Source organism: Schistocerca gregaria, unplaced genomic scaffold (genome assembly GCF_023897955.1).
Source record: "Schistocerca gregaria isolate iqSchGreg1 unplaced genomic scaffold, iqSchGreg1.2 ptg000066l, whole genome shotgun sequence".
NCBI lineage: Eukaryota > Metazoa > Arthropoda > Insecta > Orthoptera > Acrididae > Schistocerca > Schistocerca gregaria.
This window is the reverse complement of record NW_026061707.1, coordinates 14682238-14704055: the sequence shown is the minus strand read 5'-3', so window position 1 is coordinate 14704055 and position 21818 is coordinate 14682238. Positions and strand designations below refer to the sequence as shown.

The following is a 21818-nucleotide window of genomic DNA, read 5'->3' as shown; positions in this document are numbered from 1 at the left end:
TGTACCAATTATTCAGGTATGTATATATATATAAGATCCATAGTAAATTCCCCGTCCTACATGTAAGTAAATACAAATAAAAAATATAGATGCTCCATTTGCGTGTAAGGTTCGGATAATTCAACCATTATTTACGTCTCGGCAGATGTGTACTACACTACTGAATGCTATTTCAATATTTGATGTATAATGTATAGCTAAAAATAGTCCAGTTACGATTTGAATTACCAAACATAACCCTAATAGGGATCCAAAATTTCATCACAATGAAATATTTGTTGGGGCAGGTAAGTCAATTAAAGAGTTATTAATAATTTTAATTAAAGGATGTCTTAATCGTAAGGGTTTATTCATTAGTAATTATCTTATTTTACGAATAGGTCCCTGATTAATATTGGTGATTTTAACAACTGCTAGTAGTGCTAAAAATAAATAAATTATTATTATTATTGTAATAATGAATGTTGGTCTATTATATAATTTTTCTAAAGATATTGTTATTTCTTGATAATTGATTGAATTATCAATATTTATAGTTTCGGTGTTTTTGAAAAAGTCTATAAATATAGATATATCTAGAATAATTAATATTAATATGATAAATTCTCACATTATTAATGTAATAATTATAGTGATTGATTTAGGCTGAAATATTTCGTTTGATGCAATTCTTGTAATGTAAATAAATAATACTAGTATACCACCAAGAAATGTTAAAAATAAAATATATGATAATCAATATCTTTCTATTATTGTTCCTGTTATTAATCCAACTAGGAAGGTTTGAAGGATAATAAAAAGCATTATTGATATTGGGTGTCTTAAATTAATAAAATTAATATTTATTACATTTGATAATGATATAATTATTATTTTGATCATTTCAGGGGTTAGTTTATTTAAAATACCGGTTTTGGGGACCGATGATGGAAGCTTTTCCACCTCTGAAGTTTTAAATGTGGGGGCTGGACTTATTTCCGGTTTACAAGACCGGCGTTTTTTTTAAACTATTAAAACTAATGTTTATATTCTCTATTTTTACTTCTTTATTGATTTATTTTGCTGGTGTTTATGTTTTTTCTTCTAAACGTAAACATTTATTAATGGTTCTTTTGAGATTAGAATATATTGTTCTTTCTTTATTTATGTTAGTTATTGTTTTTCTTATTGAGTTTGATTATGATTATTTTTTTCCTGTTATTTTTTTAGTTTTTTCTGTTTGTGAGAGTGCTTTAGGTCTTTCTATTTTAGTTTCAATAATTCGTTCTCATGGTAATGATTTTTTTAATTCTTTTGGTTTATCTTTATGTTAAAGTATTTATTCATAACTATTTTTTTGATCCCTCTTTGTTTATTAAATAATTGTTGATGGTTGGTTCATTCTTTAATGTTTCTGTCGGGTTTTGTTTTTATAATTTGTGTTTATTCATATGCTGATTTGAATATAATTAGATATTATTTTGGTATTGATTATTTTTCTTTTAGTTTAATTTTACTTAGTTTTTGGATTTGTTCTTTAATAATCACTGCTAGAGGTTCAGTTTATTTAAGTTCATATCATTCTAATTTTTTTGTTTTTATGGTTTTGATTTTAATAATTATGCTTTATTGTTCATTTGCTAGATTAAGTCTTCTTTCTTTTTATATTTTTTTTGAGGCTAGATTAGTTCCTACTTTACTTTTAATTTTGGGTTGGGGTTATCAACCTGAGCGTTTGCAGGCTGGTGTTTATTTAATTTTTTATACTTTGGTTGCTAGATTACCTTTATTATTAGTTTTATTTAAGGTTTATGATTTTTGTAATACTTTATATTTTCCTTTATTGGTTGATTTTGGTTCTTATTATTTTATGTTTTATGTATTTATAATTTTGGCTTTTTTAGTTAAGATACCTATGTTTTTGGTTCATTTATGACTTCCTAAGGCTCATGTAGAGGCCCCTATTTCAGGTAGAATAATTCTTGCTGGTGTTTTATTAAAGTTAGGTGGTTATGGTATTTTTCGTGTTATAAAGGTTATTTCTTATTTGGGTTCAAAGTTTAATTATTTTTGATTGTCTTTAGGTTTATCTGGGGGTGTTATTGTAAGATTTATTTGTTTTCGTCAGGTTGATTTAAAGTCTTTAATTGCATATTCTTCTGTTGCTCATATAAGAATGGTTATTGGTGGATTGATGACTATGAATTGATGAGGTTGTGTAGGTTCTCTTTCTCTAATGGTTGGTCATGGTTTATGTTCTTCTGGTTTATTTTGTTTATCTAATATTATTTATGAACGTTTAGGTAGACGAAGATTATTAATTAACAAGGGTATAATTAATTTGATGCCAAGAATGGCTTTATGATGATTTCTTTTAAGATCATCAAATATGGCTGCTCCTCCTTCTTTAAATTTGGTAGGTGAAATTAGATTATTAAATAGAATTATATCTTGATCTTCTTTTAGATTCTTTGCTTTGATTTTTTTATCTTTTTTTAGAGCTGTTTATACTTTGTATATATATTCTTATTCTCAGCATGGGAATTATTATTCTGGTGTTTATACTTGTTCTCTTGGTTATTTTCGTGAATATCATCTTTTACTTTTACATTGATTGCCTTTAAATATTCTCTGTTTAAAGGGTGAATATTTCTTTGTTTAGTTTGCTTAAGTATTTTAATTAAAAATATTGTTTTGTGGAATCAATGATATGAAGTTTTTCATCTTAGGCCGTGAATTTATTTTCTATTTGTTCTTTGAGTTTTTTTCTTTGTTTATTTCGAGAACTATAATTTTTATTTTAGGTATTTATTATTTAATAATTGATTATAGAGTTTTTGTTGAGTGAGAGCTTTTCAATTTAAATGGTTCTATAGTTGTTATAACTTTAATTTTGGATTGAATATCTCTTATTTTTATATCTTTTGTTATATATATTTCTTCTTTGGTTATTTATTATAGAGAGGATTATATATCTGGTGAAAAGAATATAAATCGTTTTATTATTATTGTTTTAATATTTATTCTTTCTATAGGTTTTTTAATTATTAGTCCTAATTTAATTAGAATTTTATTAGGTTGAGATGGTTTAGGTTTAGTTTCTTATTGTTTAGTTATTTATTATCAAAATGTAAAATCTTATAGTGCTGGTATATTAACTGCACTTTCTAATCGTATTGGTGATGTTGCTATTTTAATTTCTATTGCATGAATGTTAAATTTTGGTGGTTGAAATTATATTTATTATTATGAATTTATTTCTAATTCTTTTGAAATAAAGCTCATTACTATATTAATTGTTTTAGCAGCTATAACTAAGAGAGCTCAGATTCCTTTCTCTTCATGACTTCCTGCTGCTATAGCAGCTCCTACTCCTGTTTCTGCTTTAGTTCATTCTTCTACTCTTGTTACTGCTGGTGTTTATTTATTAATTCGTTTTAGACCAATATTGGATACTTATAATTGTGGTTGATTTTTACTTTTAATTGGTTGTATAACTATATTTATGGCTGGATTGGGCGCTAATTTTGAGTTTGATTTAAAGAAGATTATTGCTCTTTCTACTTTAAGACAACTTGGTTTAATAATAAGAATTTTGGCTATAGGTTATCCAAAGCTTGCATTTTTTCATTTATTGGCTCATGCTTTATTTAAGGCATTATTATTTATATGTGCAGGTTCAATAATTCATAATTTGAAGGATTCTCAGGATATTCGTTTTATAGGATCAATTGTTAATTTCATACCTTTAACTTCAGTTTGTTTTAATGTTTCTAGTTTATCTTTGTGTGGAATACCTTTTTTAGCGGGATTTTATTCAAAGGATTTAATTCTTGAGATGGTTTGTTTAAGATGAATTAATTGTTTAATTTTTTTTCTTTATTTTTTTTCTACTGGTTTAACTGCTTCTTATTCTTTTCGTTTGTTTTATTATTCAATATCTGGTGATAATAATTTTTATTCTAGATTTTCTTTTGATGATAAGGGTTATTATATTTCATTTGGAATAATTGGTCTATTGTTTGTTGCTGTTTTTGGTGGTAGTCTTTTATCTTGATTAATTTTTCCTATTCCTCATGTGATTGCTTTACCTTATTATTTAAAGTTTTTAACTATTACAGTTGTTATTTTAGGTGCTTATTTAGGTTATCTTATTTCTAATTTTGATTTTTCTCATAATTTATTTTCTTTAAGTATACTTTCTTTTGTTAGATTTGCTGGTTCTATATGATTTATACCTTTTCTTTCAACTAAGTTTATTAGATATATTCCTTTAAAAATAGGTTATTATTCATCTAAGTCATTTGATTATTGTTGAGGTGAATTACTTGGTGGTCAAGGTTTATATAGATTATTTATTTATTTAATTGGTTATATTCAAGGTTGATATGATTCTAATTTCAAGATTTATCTTTTAACTTTTATTTTTTGAATATTTATTTTGGTAATATTGTTTTTCGTTTACTTAAATAGCTTATAATTAGAGCGTGACACTGAAGATGTTAAGGAAGTATTTTTACTTTTAAGTATTTATAAATATAGATATATTATTTTTACAGTGAAAATGTAATGTTTTATTTAAACTATATAAATTCTAGAAATGTTAACGGAGTTTAACCGCTAATATAAAAAGTTAGCAGCTTTCATATTGGCTTTACATTTCCTTAATTGGAACTATTATAGTTCAATTATATTATTAACAGTAATACGCCTCTTTTTGGCTTCAATTAATAAGAATAAGGGTAGTACATACCAATCTTCCAGGTCGAAACTGACTGCAATATTTCGCTTCTTATTCTATTTAAGGTTGATTGATAATATCAATACTTTTTGAATGCAACCCAAATGTTATATTTAACTACAACCCTTTATTCTGCTCATTGTAATGCTCCTTGGTTTCATTCATGGTATAGTCCTTCTAATAGAACTAGAATAAAAAATATTGTTGATATTGTTCAGATTATAATGTCTGAAGTTTTAAAAATAATTACAATTGGTAGAATTAGTGCAATTTCTACATCAAAAATTAAAAAGATTACTGCGATTAGGAAGAATCGTATTGAGAATGGTATTCGTGCTGATCTTTTTGGATCAAACCCACATTCAAATGGTGATCTTTTTTCTCGATCATTAATTAATTTTTTTGATAGTGTTGTTGCCAGGATTATAACAATTATTGGAATAATAAATCTAATGAAAACTCTTGTTGATAGAATTAGAACTGTTTTTCTTGATTTATATCAAGCTTTCTGATTGGAAGTCAAATGTACTATTTATACTAGAAAAACAATTATCTACCTCATCAATAAATAGAGATATATAAGAATAATCATACTACGTCTACGAAGTGTCAGTATCATGCTGCTGCTTCAAATCCAAAGTGATGTCTTGGTGAAAATTGATTTATTGAGTGTCGAAGTAGACATGTTGATAAAAAGATTGTTCCAATAATTACGTGTAAACCATGGAGTCCTGTTGCAACAAAGAATGTTGATCCATAAACAGCATCTGCAATGGTAAAAGGTGCTTCTCAATATTCATATGCTTGAAGTATTGAAAGGAAAGTCCTAATAACACTGTGAAGAATAATCCTTGTAGTGCTTGAGTATGATTAGATTCCATTAAACTATGATGTGCTCATGTTACTGTTACTCCTGATGCTAAAAGAATAGCTGTATTAAGTAATGGAATTTGTATAGGGTTAAAGGGTTGAATTCCTATTGGAGGTCATAGTATTCCTAGTTCAATTGTTGGTGCTAATCTTCTTCTAAAGAATGCTCAAAAAAAAGAAACGAAAAATAATACCTCTGATGCAATAAATAAAATTATTCCTCATCGTAATCCAATTGATACAAATCCTGTATGTAATCCTTGATATGTTCCTTCTCGTACTACATCTCGTCATCATTGAATTATAGTTAGTAGGGTAATTCCAAATCCAATTATGAATAAGTTAATATTAAATAGGTGGAATCATTTTGCTAGTCCTGATACTAGGACTATTGCTCGAATTGCTCCTGTTAATGGTCAAGGTCTATAGTCTACTAAGTGGAATGGGTGGTTTGAGTGAGTTGTTAACATAGGTTTAATATACTTCTCTAGAATATAGAGTTCTTAGAATTGAGAAAACATAGGCTTGAATTATTGCTACTGCTGATTCTAGAATTAATAGAAGTATTTGTCCAATAATTAGTAATGAGATTAAGTTTATTGCTATAGATGGTCCTGTGTTTCCTAATAAGGTTAATAATAAGTGTCCTGCAATTATATTTGCTGCCAACCGTACTGCTAATGTACCTGGTCGAATAACATTACTAATTGTTTCAATTAGTACTATAAATGATATTAATGCAGGCGGTGTACCTTGTGGTACAAGGTGTGTAAATATATGATTAGTATGGTTAATTCATCCAAATAATATAAATCTTAGCCATATAGGTAGGGCAATTGCAAATGTTAATTCTAAATGTCTTGTTCTAGTAAAAATATAAGGGAATAATCATATGAAATTGTTAAATAATATTATAATAAAAATTGAGATGAAAATGAATGTTGTTCCATTAAATGATTTTGGTCCAAGAAGTGTTTTAAATTCATTATGTAAGGTTAAATTTAGTTTATTTCAGATAATGTTAATTCGTGATGGTGTAAGTCAAAATAGTGATGGGATTAATAATAGTCCTAGAAATGTTCTAGTTCAATTTAATGATAAATTAAAGATGTTAGTTGATGGGTCAAATGTTGAGAATAGATTTGTTATCATTTTCAATTTAAGTTTTTTATTTCAATTGTTCCTTTTTCTGCTCTTTTAATAAGGTTAGGTTTAAATGAGAAGAAGTTTATTTGATTAAACAAGATTAATGTAGCTGAAAATATAATGAATAGTGAGAATCATATAAGAGGGGATATTTGAGGGATTTGGATATAATTTCCCCATCGGAAGTAGTCGTTAATTTACTATTATTTGGTTTAAGAGACCATTACTTACTTTCAGTCATCTGATGAATTTCAAGGTGTACTAATTTTTTTTAGTTACTTTAGATTGACACTCTAATGTTATTTATTTTAACTAACTCCTTAAATTATCTTAGATAATCACTTAATAAATAAATTTACTGAAGTTCTTACAATTACAATTGGTATAAATCTGTGGTTTGCTCCACAGATTTCCGAGCATTGTCCAAAGAATAATCCAGGTCGATTTATTGTGAATGTTCCTTGATTTAACCGACCTGGCGTTGCATCAATTTTAACCCCTAATGCAGGAACTGCTCATGAGTGTAGAACATCTGATGCTCTTGTTAATACTCGTACTTCTGTATTTATTGGTAGGATTGTTCGGTTATCTACATCTAGTAGTCGGAATCCATCATTTTCTAGGTCTTGTTCTGGTGTTATATAAGTGTCAAATTCTACGTCTAAAGTCCTTAGTATAATGAATTTAAGGTTGATGTTGAAATCAATCCTATTGTTGAAATTATTACTGTTATAGGAAGAATGATTCTTGATTTTTGGGACTTTACCTTTATAGATCACGAATTTTCTGTGTATGATATAATTAGAGCTGAGAATCTAATACGTATATAGTAGTTGAGTGTAATTGTAGTTAATACAACTATAATTGTTATAATAGTTGTTATATTGTTTTCTATTAATGATTGTATTACAATTCATTTTGGTAAGAATCCAAGGAATGGTGGTAGTCCACCTAAAGATAATAAAGATAAGAATATTATGAATTTAATTTCGGTTTTTATATTTCTGGCTGAATAAATTTGATTTATGAAAAATAAATTTATTTGCTTAAATAATAAAACTATAATTAATCTTAATAGTGAGTAAATAATGAAGTATAGTTCTCAGATGTTTTCTCTGACTGTTAATGATCTAATTATTCAACCTAGATGTCTGATTGATGAATATGCTAAAAGTTGTCGTAAGGATGTTTGATTTAAACCTCCTATTGCCCCAATAATAATTCTTAAGATAATAATTGTTCAAATAAAAGTTCTTAATTGAATACAATAAGATAAGACCATTATTGGGGCGATTTTTTGTCATGTTATTAATGTTAAACAATTATTTCATCTTGATGCTCCTATAACTTCTGGAAATCAGAAATGGAAAGGTGCAGCTCCAATCTTTAATAATAGTCTAGATCTAATTATTATTGATGGGATAAATTCTGTTTCCCATCCCATGGGATATTTTATTTGAATCAGCAAAATTGAAAATAATAATATTGTCGATGCTATTGCTTGGACAATAAAATATTTAATTGATGATTCATTTATTATTATATTTTTATTTCTTGTTAGGAGCGGAATAAATGAAAGTAAGTTGATCTCAAGTCCTATTCAAACCCCAAATCAGGAATTTGATGAAATGGACAGGATCGTTCCTATCATTAATGTTGATAGGAAGAGAAGTTTTGTAGAGTTGTTGGTCATTAAAAAGGAGAGGATTGATACCTCTATAAATGGGGTATGAACCCATTAGCTTGTTTAGCTTACCTTTTTACATTAAGGTGTATGATGCATGTTAGTTTTTGATACTAAAGGAGGTAGTTTAATTCTATCTTATGTAATTTTAATGAAGGTAATTTTATTTACTTTATTTACCCTATCAAGGTAACCCTTTAATCAGGCACTTCATTTATTTAATATATAAATCGAAAGTTTTTTTTGAAATTCTTTTATGTATTATTTTGTTTAATTAGGATTTATTTATCCTGCTCATTTTATTTTATATATATATATATAATAAATAATTTATATTAATATATTACATTTAATTGAAATTAAAGTATTATAAGTTCATCTTACCATTATCAATTGATTATTTTAATGCAATTATTTACCTAGGATTATAGCTACTTATGTTTTTAGCTTAAAATAGGTTATTATAATATAATATATATAATAATATGTAATTTAATATTTAATATTATTATAATTGGATATAATAAATAAAATTATTAATTTAAATATAAAATATTATTATTAATATAAATAATTATATTAATTATAATAATATAATTATGTAAATTATCTATAATTAGATTATTTAACTAATATATATGAAAGTTAACTTAATATAAAAAAAAGAATTCATATTAATAACATATTATATTAAATTACATAATTGTATAAAATATATTTATTATATTATTTAATCTTTCTTTATTTATTAGTGAAAAGAAAGATTAAATAAGAAAGAATATAATACATTTATTGCTATACATGTTCCATATTAATCTTTAATTATATATAATAGAGAAGTTGTTGTGGTCATACATAGGGGCGTTTCTTTTTTTTGTTAATGTTTGTGGTTTTTTTCTTTTTTTTCTTTAAATATTTGAATCTTTTATTTTTTCCTGAATTAATAGATTTAATATTTTCTTATTTTTTATTTAAAAAGTTTTATTCTTGCTTGTTTATTCACTTTTTCTTTGTATTATATGTAAGTTTTGTTAGACTAAATGTTCTTTTTGCAGTAATTTGATTTAATTATCAAGTGATTTTGGATTTAGCAATTGATTTAGTATCGGCATAATTCGTGCCAGCAGCCGCGGTTATACGATTGATACAAGTGAATATTATTGGTCAAAACAGTTGTTTATATTATTAGGGTTGAAATATAAATTTGTAAGGTGAAATGTTAAAATTTATTTGTGGCCCTTTTTATGAATCTGTGAAATTTAAATAATAAACTAGGATTAGATACCTTTTATTTTAAATGTTAATTATATTTACCAGGGTACTATTAGTTAAGGTCTTTAAACCCAAAGAATTTGGCGGTATCTCATTCCATTCAGAGGAACCTACCCCATGATTGATAATACACGATTTACTCTACTTAATTTATTTGTTTGTATATCTCCGTTATCAGAGAATCTTTTTAGAGTTATAATTCTCAAGATTTATAATTATAAAATATTTCAGGTCAAGGTGCAGCTTATAGTTAAGAGGAGGTGGGTTACAATAGGTTTTTGTTTATAACGGATTTGATAGTGAAATACTGTTAATGAAGGTGGATTTGATAGTAATTTAATTTATTTAATTTAACTGATATTGGCTCTGAGATGTGTACACATCGCCCGTCGCTCTCATTATTGATTATTCTATTTTATTTTAAAGTAGCTTCAATTTAGATGAGATAAGTCGTAACACAGTAGATGTACTGGAAAGTGTATCTAGGACGAGTTTCAAGATATAACTTATTAGTAAAGTGTTTCATTTACACTGAAAATTTTTCTGTGCAAATCAGGATATCTTGATTATTTATTTTATTATATTTATTTTTTGTTTATTTAATTATTTAATATAAATAATTTTATTGTATTTTTGTCTTAGTATATTTTATAGAATTGATTTTTTAAATTATAGTTAATTGGTAATGTAAGTGTTTTATGAAATATTATTTTAAATTTTTTTAAGTAGATTTTATTTATTGTACCTTTTGTATCAGGGTTTATCAAAATTTTAGTATTTATTTTACTTGTCTCGATTTGGGTTGATTTATAAATAATTTATAGTTAATGTATCATAATTATTATTAAATTATTTATAGAAATGAGATGTTAATCGTTTCCCAAGATATCTAGTTTCTTAAGAAAAAATTTAATTTTTTAAAGTTATTTGTTTTTATTTAATTTTTTAAGTAAAAATATTAACTTATTTATTCTTTAAGGGATAAGCTTTGAAGTTAATAACCTATAATTTATTTTATAGAAATATAATAGTAAGCTTTAAACCAGCTATCTTTAAGATTACGTTTTAGTTCATTATTTTTTATTTTGATTTTATAAATATTTTAGGTTTTTTATTAAGATTATTAATTTAATTATAAAATTTTTGTAATAATGATAGAATTAGTATATTTATTTGTATGAAATTTTTACCTTGTGAACTTATTATAAGGAACTAGGCAAAATTGATTTCCGCCTGTTTATCATAAACATGTCCTCTTGTTTATATTTTGAGGTCTGGCCTGCTCACTGAGCGTATTTTTAAAGAGCCGCGGTATTTTGACCGTGCAAAGGTAGCATAATCATTAGTCTCTTAATTAGTGGCTGGAATGAATGGCTTGACGAGAAATCAACTGTCTCTTAATAAATTTTTGAATTTAACTTTTGAGTCAAAAGGCTTAAATTCTTCTTTAGGACGAGAAGACCCTATAGAGCTTGACATTTTACTTTTATATAGTTTTTTGTTTGTCTTTCTATATTTAATGATGATGTTTTGTTGGGGTGACATGAAGAATAGATAAACTCTTCATTACTATATCATTTATTTATGTTTGTTATTTTGATCCAATTTTGGGTGCAGGAGCCCAATGATTAGGTCTGTTCGACCTTTAAATTCTTACATGATCTGAGTTCAGACCGGCGTGAGCCAGGTCGGTTTCTATCCTAAGATTGTTAATCCATATTAGTACGAAAGGACCATATGGTTAACATATTTTTTGTAATATTGATTAATATTAATTTATTTACTATTTTGACAGATTAATGTGTTGAATTTAGAATTCATTTATGTAGACTTTTTCTACAAATAGTATTGATACTTTATGATTTATTTATATTTATTTTGAATTTTCTTTTATTGGTTATTTGTGTTTTAATTAGTGTTGCCTTTTTAACTTTATTAGAGCGTAAGGTTTTAGGTTATATTCAGATTCGAAAGGGTCCAAATAAGGTAGGTTTTGTTGGAATTCCTCAGCCATTTAGAGATGCTATTAAGTTAATTTGTAAGGAGCAGCCAATTCCTATTATATCTAATTACCTACTTTATTATTTTTCCCCTGTTTTTAATTTAATGATTTCTTTAGCCGTTTGAGTAATTTTTCCTTATTTAACTTATATGTGTTCTTTTTCTTATGGATTTTTATTTTTTTTATGTTGTACTAGATTAGGTGTTTATACTGTTATAATTGCTGGTTGATCTTCTAATTCAAATTATTCATTATTAGGTACTCTTCGTTCTGTTGCTCAAACAATTTCTTATGAAGTTAGTTTAGCTTTAATTTTATTGTCTTTAATTATTTTAATTGGTAGTTTTAATATGTTTGATTTTATAAACTATCAGCTTTATTGTTGATTTATTATTATTTCTTTTCCTTTAGCTTTAGCTTGTTTTGCTTCTTGCTTAGCTGAAACTAATCGTACTCCTTTTGATTTTGCTGAAGGGGAATCTGAGTTAGTTTCAGGATTTAATATTGAGTATGGTGCGGGTGGTTTTACTTTAATTTTTTTAGCTGAATATACTAGAATTGTCTTCATAAGAATGTTATTGGCTTTAATTTTTTTGGGCGGTGATTTTTATTCTTTTATATTTTTTATTAAGCTTGCTATTATATCTTTTGGTTTTATTTGGGTTCGTGGAACATTACCACGGTTCCGTTATGATAAATTAATGTACTTAGCTTGAAAAAGTTTTTTACCTTTATCTTTGAATTTTTTTATTTTCTTTGTTGGTTTAAAGATTTTATTTATCTCATTTGTTTAGTGAAATTTTTTGAGAAAAGTTAATAGAAGAGTTAAACTTCTAACTTTATGTTTTCAAAACATATGCTTTTCCTAAGCTAATTAACTTTATTCCTTAATTAATTTATCTCATGCGTTTGCGACATGGACATTAATTAAGAAATATGTGAAGTAAATAATTGTTAAGATTTGACCTGTTATAATATAAGGTTCTTCAACAGGTCGTTTACCAATTCACGTTAGTAAGCATACAACAACTACTATAATTCAGAATAAAATTTGATTAATAGGGTAAAATTGAATGCCTCGGAATGGTGTTTTATTATAAAATGGTAAAATTATTAAGATTCTAATTGATAAAAATAATGCAATAACACCTCCTAACTTATTTGGGATAGATCGTAGAATTGCATATGCAAATAGGAAATATCATTCTGGTTGAATGTGAACTGGTGTTACTAATGGGTTGGCAGGTACAAAGTTATCTGGATCTCCTAATAGGTAAGGATTAATTAAACATAGTATAATTAATAATGATGTTATTATTACAAATGTAATAGAATCCTTAAAGGTAAAGTATGGATGGAATGGAATTTTTTCAATATCTCCATTTAGTCCAAGAGGATTATTAGATCCTGTTTGGTGAAGAAAAAATAAATGAATTGCTGCTATAGCAGCAATAATAAATGGTAATACAAAATGGAATGTGAAGAATCGATTTAATGTTGCATTATCAACAGCGAATCCTCCTCATACTCATTGGACTAAATCTGTTCCTAAGTATGGGATTGCTGATAATAAATTAGTAATTACTGTTGCACCTCAAAAAGATATTTGGCCTCAGGGTAAGACATATCCTATAAATGCAGTTGCTATAACTAAAAATAAAATCACTGTACCAATTATTCAGGTATGTATATATATATAAGATCCATAGTAAATTCCCCGTCCTACATGTAAGTAAATACAAATAAAAAATATAGATGCTCCATTTGCGTGTAAGGTTCGGATAATTCAACCATTATTTACGTCTCGGCAGATGTGTACTACACTACTGAATGCTATTTCAATATTTGATGTATAATGTATAGCTAAAAATAGTCCAGTTACGATTTGAATCACCAAACATAACCCTAATAGGGATCCAAAATTTCATCAAAATGAAATATTTGTTGGGGCAGGTAAGTCAATTAAAGAGTTATTAATAATTTTAATTAAAGGATGTCTTAATCATAAGGGTTTATTCATTAGTAATTATCTTATTTTACGAATAGGTCCCTGATTAATATTGGTGATTTTAACAACTGCTAGTAGTGCTAAAAATAAATAAATTATTATTATTATTGTAATAATGAATGTTGGTCTATTATATAATTTTTCTAAAGATATTGTTATTTCTTGATAATTGACTGAATTATCAATATTTATAGTTTCGGTGTTTTTGAAAAAGTCTATAAATATAGATATATCTAGAATAATTAATATTAATATGATAAATACTCACATTATTAATGTAATAATTATAGTGATTGATTTAGGCTGAAATATTTCGTTTGATGCAATTCTTGTAATGTAAATAAATAATACTAGTATACCACCAAGAAATGTTAAAAATAAAATATATGATAATCAATATCTTTCTATTATTGTTCCTGTTATTAATCCAACTAGATAGGTTTGAAGGATAATAAAAAGCATTATTGATATTGGGTGTCTTAAATTAATAAAATTAATATTTATTACATTTGATAATGATATAATTATTATTTTGATCATTTCAGGGGTTAGTTTATTTAAAATACCGGTTTTGGGGACCGATGATGGAAGCTTTTCCACCTCTGAAGTTTTAAAAGTGGGGGCTGGACTTATTTCCGGTTTACAAGACCGGCGTTTTTTTTAAACTATTAAAACTAATGTTTATATTCTCTATTTTTACTTCTTTATTGATTTATTTTGCTGGTGTTTATGTTTTTTCTTCTAAACGTAAACATTTATTAATGGTTCTTTTGAGATTAGAATATATTGTTCTTTCTTTATTTATGTTAGTTATTGTTTTTCTTATTGAGTTTGATTATGATTATTTTTTTCCTGTTATTTTTTTAGTTTTTTCTGTTTGTGAGGGTGCTTTAGGTCTTTCTATTTTAGTTTCAATAATTCGTTCTCATGGTAATGATTTTTTTAATTCTTTTGGTTTATCTTTATGTTAAAGTATTTGTTTATAACTATTTTTTGATCCCTCTTTGTTTATTAAATAATTGTTGATGGTTGGTTCATTCTTTAATGTTTCTGTCGGGTTTTGTTTTTATAATTTGTGTTTATTCATATGCTGATTTGAATATAATTAGATATTATTTTGGTATTGATTATTTTTCTTTTAGTTTAATTTTACTTAGTTTTTGGATTTGTTCTTTAATAATCACTGCTAGAGGTTCAGTTTATTTAAGTTCATATCATTCTAATTTTTTTGTTTTTATGGTTTTGATTTTAATAATTATGCTTTATTGTTCATTTGCTAGATTAAGTCTTCTTTCTTTTTATATTTTTTTTGAGGCTAGATTAGTTCCTACTTTACTTTTAATTTAGGGTTGGGGTTATCAACCTGAGCGTTTGCAGGCTGGTGTTTATTTAATTTTTTATACTTTGGTTGCTAGATTACCTTTATTATTAGTTTTATTTAAGGTTTATGATTTTTGTAATACTTTATATTTTCCTTTATTGGTTGATTTTGGTTCTTATTATTTTATGTTTTATGTATTTATAATTTTGGCTTTTTTAGTTAAGATACCTATGTTTTTGGTTCATTTATGACTTCCTAAGGCTCATGTAGAGGCCCCTATTTCAGGTAGAATAATTCTTGCTGGTGTTTTATTAAAGTTAGGTGGTTATGGTATTTTTCGTGTTATAAAGGTTATTTCTTATTTGGGTTTAAAGTTTAATTATTTTTGATTGTCTTTAGGTTTATCTGGGGGTGTTATTGTAAGATTTATTTGTTTTCGTCAGGTTGATTTAAAGTCTTTAATTGCATATTCTTCTGTTGCTCATATAAGAATGGTTATTGGTGGATTGATGACTATGAATTGATGAGGTTGTGTAGGTTCTCTTTCTCTAATGGTTGGTCATGGTTTATGTTCTTCTGGTTTATTTTGTTTATCTAATATTATTTATGAACGTTTAGGTAGACGAAGATTATTAATTAACAAGGGTATAATTAATTTGATGCCAAGAATGGCTTTATGATGATTTCTTTTAAGATCATCAAATATGGCTGCTCCTCCTTCTTTAAATTTGGTAGGTGAAATTAGATTATTAAATAGAATTATATCTTGATCTTCTTTTAGATTCTTTGCTTTGATTTTTTTATCTTTTTTTAGAGCTGTTTATACTTTGTATATATATTCTTATTCTCAGCATGGGAATTATTATTCTGGTGTTTATACTTGTTCTCTTGGTTATTTTTGTGAATATCATCTTTTACTTTTACATTGATTGCCTTTAAATATTCTCTGTTTAAAGGGTGAATATTTCTTTGTTTAGTTTGCTTAAGTATTTTAATTAAAAATATTGTTTTGTGGAATCAATGATATGAAGTTTTTCATCTTAGGCCGTGAATTTATTTTCTATTTGTTCTTTGAGTTTTTTTCTTTGTTTATTTCGAGAACTATAATTTTTATTTTAGGTATTTATTATTTAATAATTGATTATAGAGTTTTTGTTGAGTGAGAGCTTTTCAATTTAAATGGTTCTATAGTTGTTATAACTTTAATTTTGGATTGAATATCTCTTATTTTTATATCTTTTGTTATATATATTTCTTCTTTGGTTATTTATTATAGAGAGGATTATATATCTGGTGAAAAGAATATAAATCGTTTTATTATTATTGTTTTAATATTTATTCTTTCTATAGGTTTTTTAATTATTAGTCCTAATTTAATTAGAATTTTATTAGGTTGAGATGGTTTAGGTTTAGTTTCTTATTGTTTAGTTATTTATTATCAAAATGTAAAATCTTATAGTGCTGGTATATTAACTGCACTTTCTAATCGTATTGGTGATGTTGCTATTTTAATTTCTATTGCATGAATGTTAAATTTTGGTGGTTGAAATTATATTTATTATTATGATTTTATTTCTAATTCTTTTGAAATAAAGCTCATTACTATATTAATTGTTTTAGCAGCTATAACTAAGAGAGCTCAGATTCCTTTCTCTTCATGACTTCCTGCTGCTATAGCAGCTCCTACTCCTGTTTCAGCTTTAGTTCATTCTTCTACTCTTGTTACTGCTGGTGTTTATTTATTAATTCGTTTTAGACCAATATTGGATACTTATAATTGTGGTTGATTTTTACTTTTCATTGGTTGTATAACTATATTTATGGCTGGATTGGGCGCTAATTTTGAGTTTGATTTAAAGAAGATTATTGCTCTTTCTACTTTAAGACAACTTGGTTTAATAATAAGAATTTTGGCTATAGGTTATCCAAAGCTTGCATTTTTTCATTTATTGGCTCATGCTTTATTTAAGGCATTATTATTTATATGTGCAGGTTCAATAATTCATAATTTGAAGGATTCTCAGGATATTCGTTTTATAGGATCAATTGTTAATTTCATACCTTTAACTTCAGTTTGTTTTAATGTTTCTAGTTTATCTTTGTGTGGAATACCTTTTTTAGCGGGATTTTATTCAAAGGATTTAATTCTTGAGATGGTTTGTTTAAGATGAATTAATTGTTTAATTTTTTTTCTTTATTTTTTTTCTACTGGTTTAACTGCTTCTTATTCTTTTCGTTTGTTTAATTATTCAATATCTGGTGATAATAATTTTTATTCTAGATTTTCTTTTGATGATAAGGGTTATTATATTTCATTTGGAATAATTGGTCTATTGTTTGTTGCTGTTTTTGGTGGTAGTCTTTTATCTTGATTAATTTTTCCTATTCCTCATGTGATTGCTTTACCTTATTATTTAAAGTTTTTAACTATTACAGTTGTTATTTTAGGTGCTTATTTAGGTTATCTTATTTCTAATTTTGATTTTTCTCATAATTTATTTTCTTTAAGTATACTTTCTTTTGTTAGATTTGCTGGTTCTATATGATTTATACCTTTTCTTTCAACTAAGTTTATTAGATATATTCCTTTAAAAATAGGTTATTATTCATCTAAGTCATTTGATTATGGTTGAGGTGAATTACTTGGTGGTCAAGGTTTATATAGATTATTTATTTATTTAATTGGTTATATTCAAGGTTGATATGATTCTAATTTCAAGATTTATCTTTTAACTTTTATTTTTTGAATATTTATTTTGGTAATATTGTTTTTCGTTTACTTAAATAGCTTATAATTAGAGCGTGACACTGAAGATGTTAAGGAAGTATTTTTACTTTTAAGTATTTATAAATATAGATATATTATTTTTACAGTGAAAATGTAATGTTTTATTTAAACTATATAAATTTTAGAAATGTTAACGGAGTTTAACCACTAATATAAAAAGTTAGCAGCTTTCATATTGGCTTTACATTTCCTTAATTGGAACTATTATAGTTCAATTATATTATTAACAGTAATACGCCTATTTTTGGCTTCAATTAATAAGAATAAGGGTAGTACATACCAATCTTCCAGGTCGAAACTGACTGCAATATTTCGCTTCTTATTCTATTTAAGGTTGATTGATAATATCAATACTTTTTGAATGCAACCCAAATGTTATATTTAACTACAACCCTTTATTCTGCTCATTGTAATGCTCCTTGGTTTCATTCATGGTATAGTCCTCCTAATAGAACTAGAATAAAAAATATTGTTGATACTGTTCAGATTATAATGTCTGAAGTTTTAAAAATAATTACAATTGGTAGAATTAGTGCAATTTCTACATCAAAAATTAAAAAGATTACTGCGATTAGGAAGAATCGTATTGAGAATGGTATTCGTGCTGATCTTTTTGGATCAAACCCACATTCAAATGGTGATCTTTTTTCTCGATCATTAATTAATTTTTTTGATAGTGTTGTTGCCAGGATTATAACAATTATTGGAATAATAAATCTAATGAAAACTCTTGTTGATAGAATTAGAATTGTTTTTCTTGATTTATATCAAGCTTTCTGATTGGAAGTCAAATGTACTATTTATACTAGAAAAACAATTATCTACCTCATCAATAAATAGAGATATATAAGAATAATCATACTACATCTACGAAGTGTCAGTATCATGATGCTGCTTCAAATCCAAAGTGATGTCTTGGTGAAAATTGATTTATTGAGTGTCGAAGTAGACATGTTGATAAAAAGATTGTTCCAATAATTACGTGTAAACCATGGAATCCTGTTGCAACAAAGAATGTTGATCCATAAACTGCATCTGCAATGGTAAAAGGTGCTTCTCAATATTCATATGCTTGAAGTATTGTAAAGTATAGTCCTAATAACACTGTGAAGAATAATCCTTGTAGTGCTTGAGTATGATTAGATTCCATTAAACTATGATGTGCTCATGTTACTGTTACTCCTGATGCTAAAAGAATAGCTGTATTAAGTAATGGAATTTGTATAGGGTTAAAGGGTTGAATTCCTATTGGTTATAAATAATTATATTAATTATAATATTTTATATTTAAATTAATAATTTTATTTATTATATCCAATTATAATAATATTAAATATTAAATTACATATTATTATATATATTATATTATAATAACCTATTTTAAGCTAAAAACGTAAGTAGCTATAATCCTAGGTAAATAATTGCATTAAAATAATCAATTGATATTGGTAAGATGAACTTATAATACTTTAATTTCAATTAAATGTAATATATTAATATAAATTATTTATTATATATATATATATATATAAAATAAAATGAGCAGGATAAATTAATCCTAATTAAACAAAATAATACATAAAAGAATTTCAAAAAAAAACTTTCGATTTATATATTAAATAAATGAAGTGCCTGATTAAAGGGTTACCTTGATAGGGTAAATAAAGTAAATCAAATTACCTTCATTAAAATTACATAAGATGGAATTAAACTACCTCCTTTAGTATCAAAAACTAACGTGCATCATACACCTTAATGTAAAAAGGTAAGCTAAACAAGCTAATGGGTTCATACCCCATTTATAGAGGTATCAATCCTCTCCTTTTTAATGACCAACAACTCTACAAAACTTCTCTTCCTATCAACATTAATGATAGGAACGATCCTGTCCATTTCATCAAATTCCTGATTTGGGGTTTGAATAGGACTTGAGATCAACTTACTTTCATTTATTCCGCTCCTAACAAGAAATAAAAATATAATAATAAATGAATCATCAATTAAATATTTTATTGTCCAAGCAATAGCATCGACAATATTATTATTTTCAATTTTGCTGATTCAAATAAAATATCCCATGGGATGGGAAACAGAATTTATCCCATCAATAATAATTAGATCTAGACTATTATTAAAGATTGGAGCTGCACCTTCCCATTTCTGATTTCCAGAAGTTATAGGAGCATCAAGATGAAATAATTGTTTAACATTAATAACATGACAAAAAATCGCCCCAATAATGGTCTTATCTTATTGTATTCAATTAAGAACTTTTATTTGAACAATTATTATCTTAAGAATTATTATTGGGGCAATAGGAGGTTTAAATCAAACATCCTTACGACAACTTTTAGCATATTCATCAATCAGACATCTAGGTTGAATAATTAGATCATTAACAGTCAGAGAAAACATCTGAGAACTATACTTCATTATTTACTCACTATTAAGATTAATTATAGTTTTATTATTTAAGCAAATAAATTTATTTTTCATAAATCAAATTTATTCAGCCAGAAATATAAAAACCGAAATTAAATTCATAATATTCTTATCTTTATTATCTTTAGGTGGACTACCACCATTCCTTGGATTCTTACCAAAATGAATTGTAATACAATCATTAATAGAAAACAATATAACAACTATTATAACTATTATAGTTGTATTAACTACAATTACACTCTACTACTATATACGTATTAGATTCTCAGCTCTAATTATATCATACACAGAAAATTCGTGATCTATAAAGATAAAGTCCCAAAAATCAAGAATCATTCTTCCTATAACAGTAATAATTTCAACAATAGGATTGATTTCAACATCAACCTTAATTTCATTATACTAAGGACTTAAGTTAATCAAACTAATAACCTTCAAAGTTATAATTAAAAGAATAATCTTTTAGGCCTTAGTAAAATTGTACACCTCTAGAATTGCAGTCTAGAATCATAATTGAATATAAGACCTAAATATGATAAGAGAGAAAACATCTCATAAGTAGATTTACAGTCTACCACCTAAAATTCAGCCATCTTACCGCAAAAATGATTATTCTCAACAAACCATAAGGACATTGGTACTTTATACTTCATATTTGGAGCATGAGCAGGAATAGTAGGAACATCAATAAGAATACTTATTCGTGCTGAACTTGGCCAACCCGGATCTCTAATTGGGGATGACCAGATTTATAATGTTATTATTACAGCTCACGCATTCGTAATAATTTTCTTTATAGTAATACCTATTATAATTGGTGGATTTGGTAATTGACTTGTTCCACTAATAATTGGTGCACCAGATATAGCATTTCCACGAATAAATAATATAAGTTTTTGATTACTACCACCTTCACTAACCCTTCTTCTTACATCTTCTATAGTAGATAATGGTGCTGGTACAGGATGAACAGTTTACCCTCCTCTAGCAGGAGCTATTGCACACGGGGGTGCATCTGTAGATCTAGCTATTTTTTCACTGCACTTAGCAGGTGTATCATCTATTCTTGGTGCAGTGAATTTCATTACAACAGCAATTAATATACGATCAGAAAGTATAACTTTAGATCAAACACCTTTATTTGTATGATCTGCAGCTATTACAGCATTACTTCTCCTTCTTTCACTTCCAGTTTTAGCAGGAGCTACTACTATATTATTAACAGATCGAAATTTAAATACATCATTCTTTGACCCTGCAGGAGGGGGTGACCCAATTCTATATCAACATCTATTTTGATTCTTTGGACACCCAGAAGTTTATATTTTAATTCTACCGGGGTTCGGAATTATTTCACATATTGTATGTCAAGAAAGAGGAAAAATTGAATCATTTGGAACATTAGGTATAATTTATGCTATACTATCAATTGGACTAATAGGATTTATTGTATGAGCACATCATATATTTACAGTAGGAATGGATGTTGACACACGAGCATATTTTACATCAGCAACAATAATTATTGCTGTACCTACAGGAATTAAGGTATTTAGATGATT

General features: G+C 26.2%; 1 long non-coding RNA gene across 1 annotated transcript in view; it reads left to right on the top strand.

Moving 5' to 3' along the window:
• Positions 1-10281: 10281 nt before the first annotated feature.
• The window catches only part of LOC126301321 (uncharacterized), a 68927-nt gene continuing 57390 nt past the window's right edge, over positions 10282-21818 (top strand). Inside the window, exon 1 of the long non-coding RNA XR_007553035.1 lies at positions 10282-10798. This is a non-coding gene — a long non-coding RNA (uncharacterized LOC126301321). The remainder of the gene's footprint in view (positions 10799-21818) is intronic.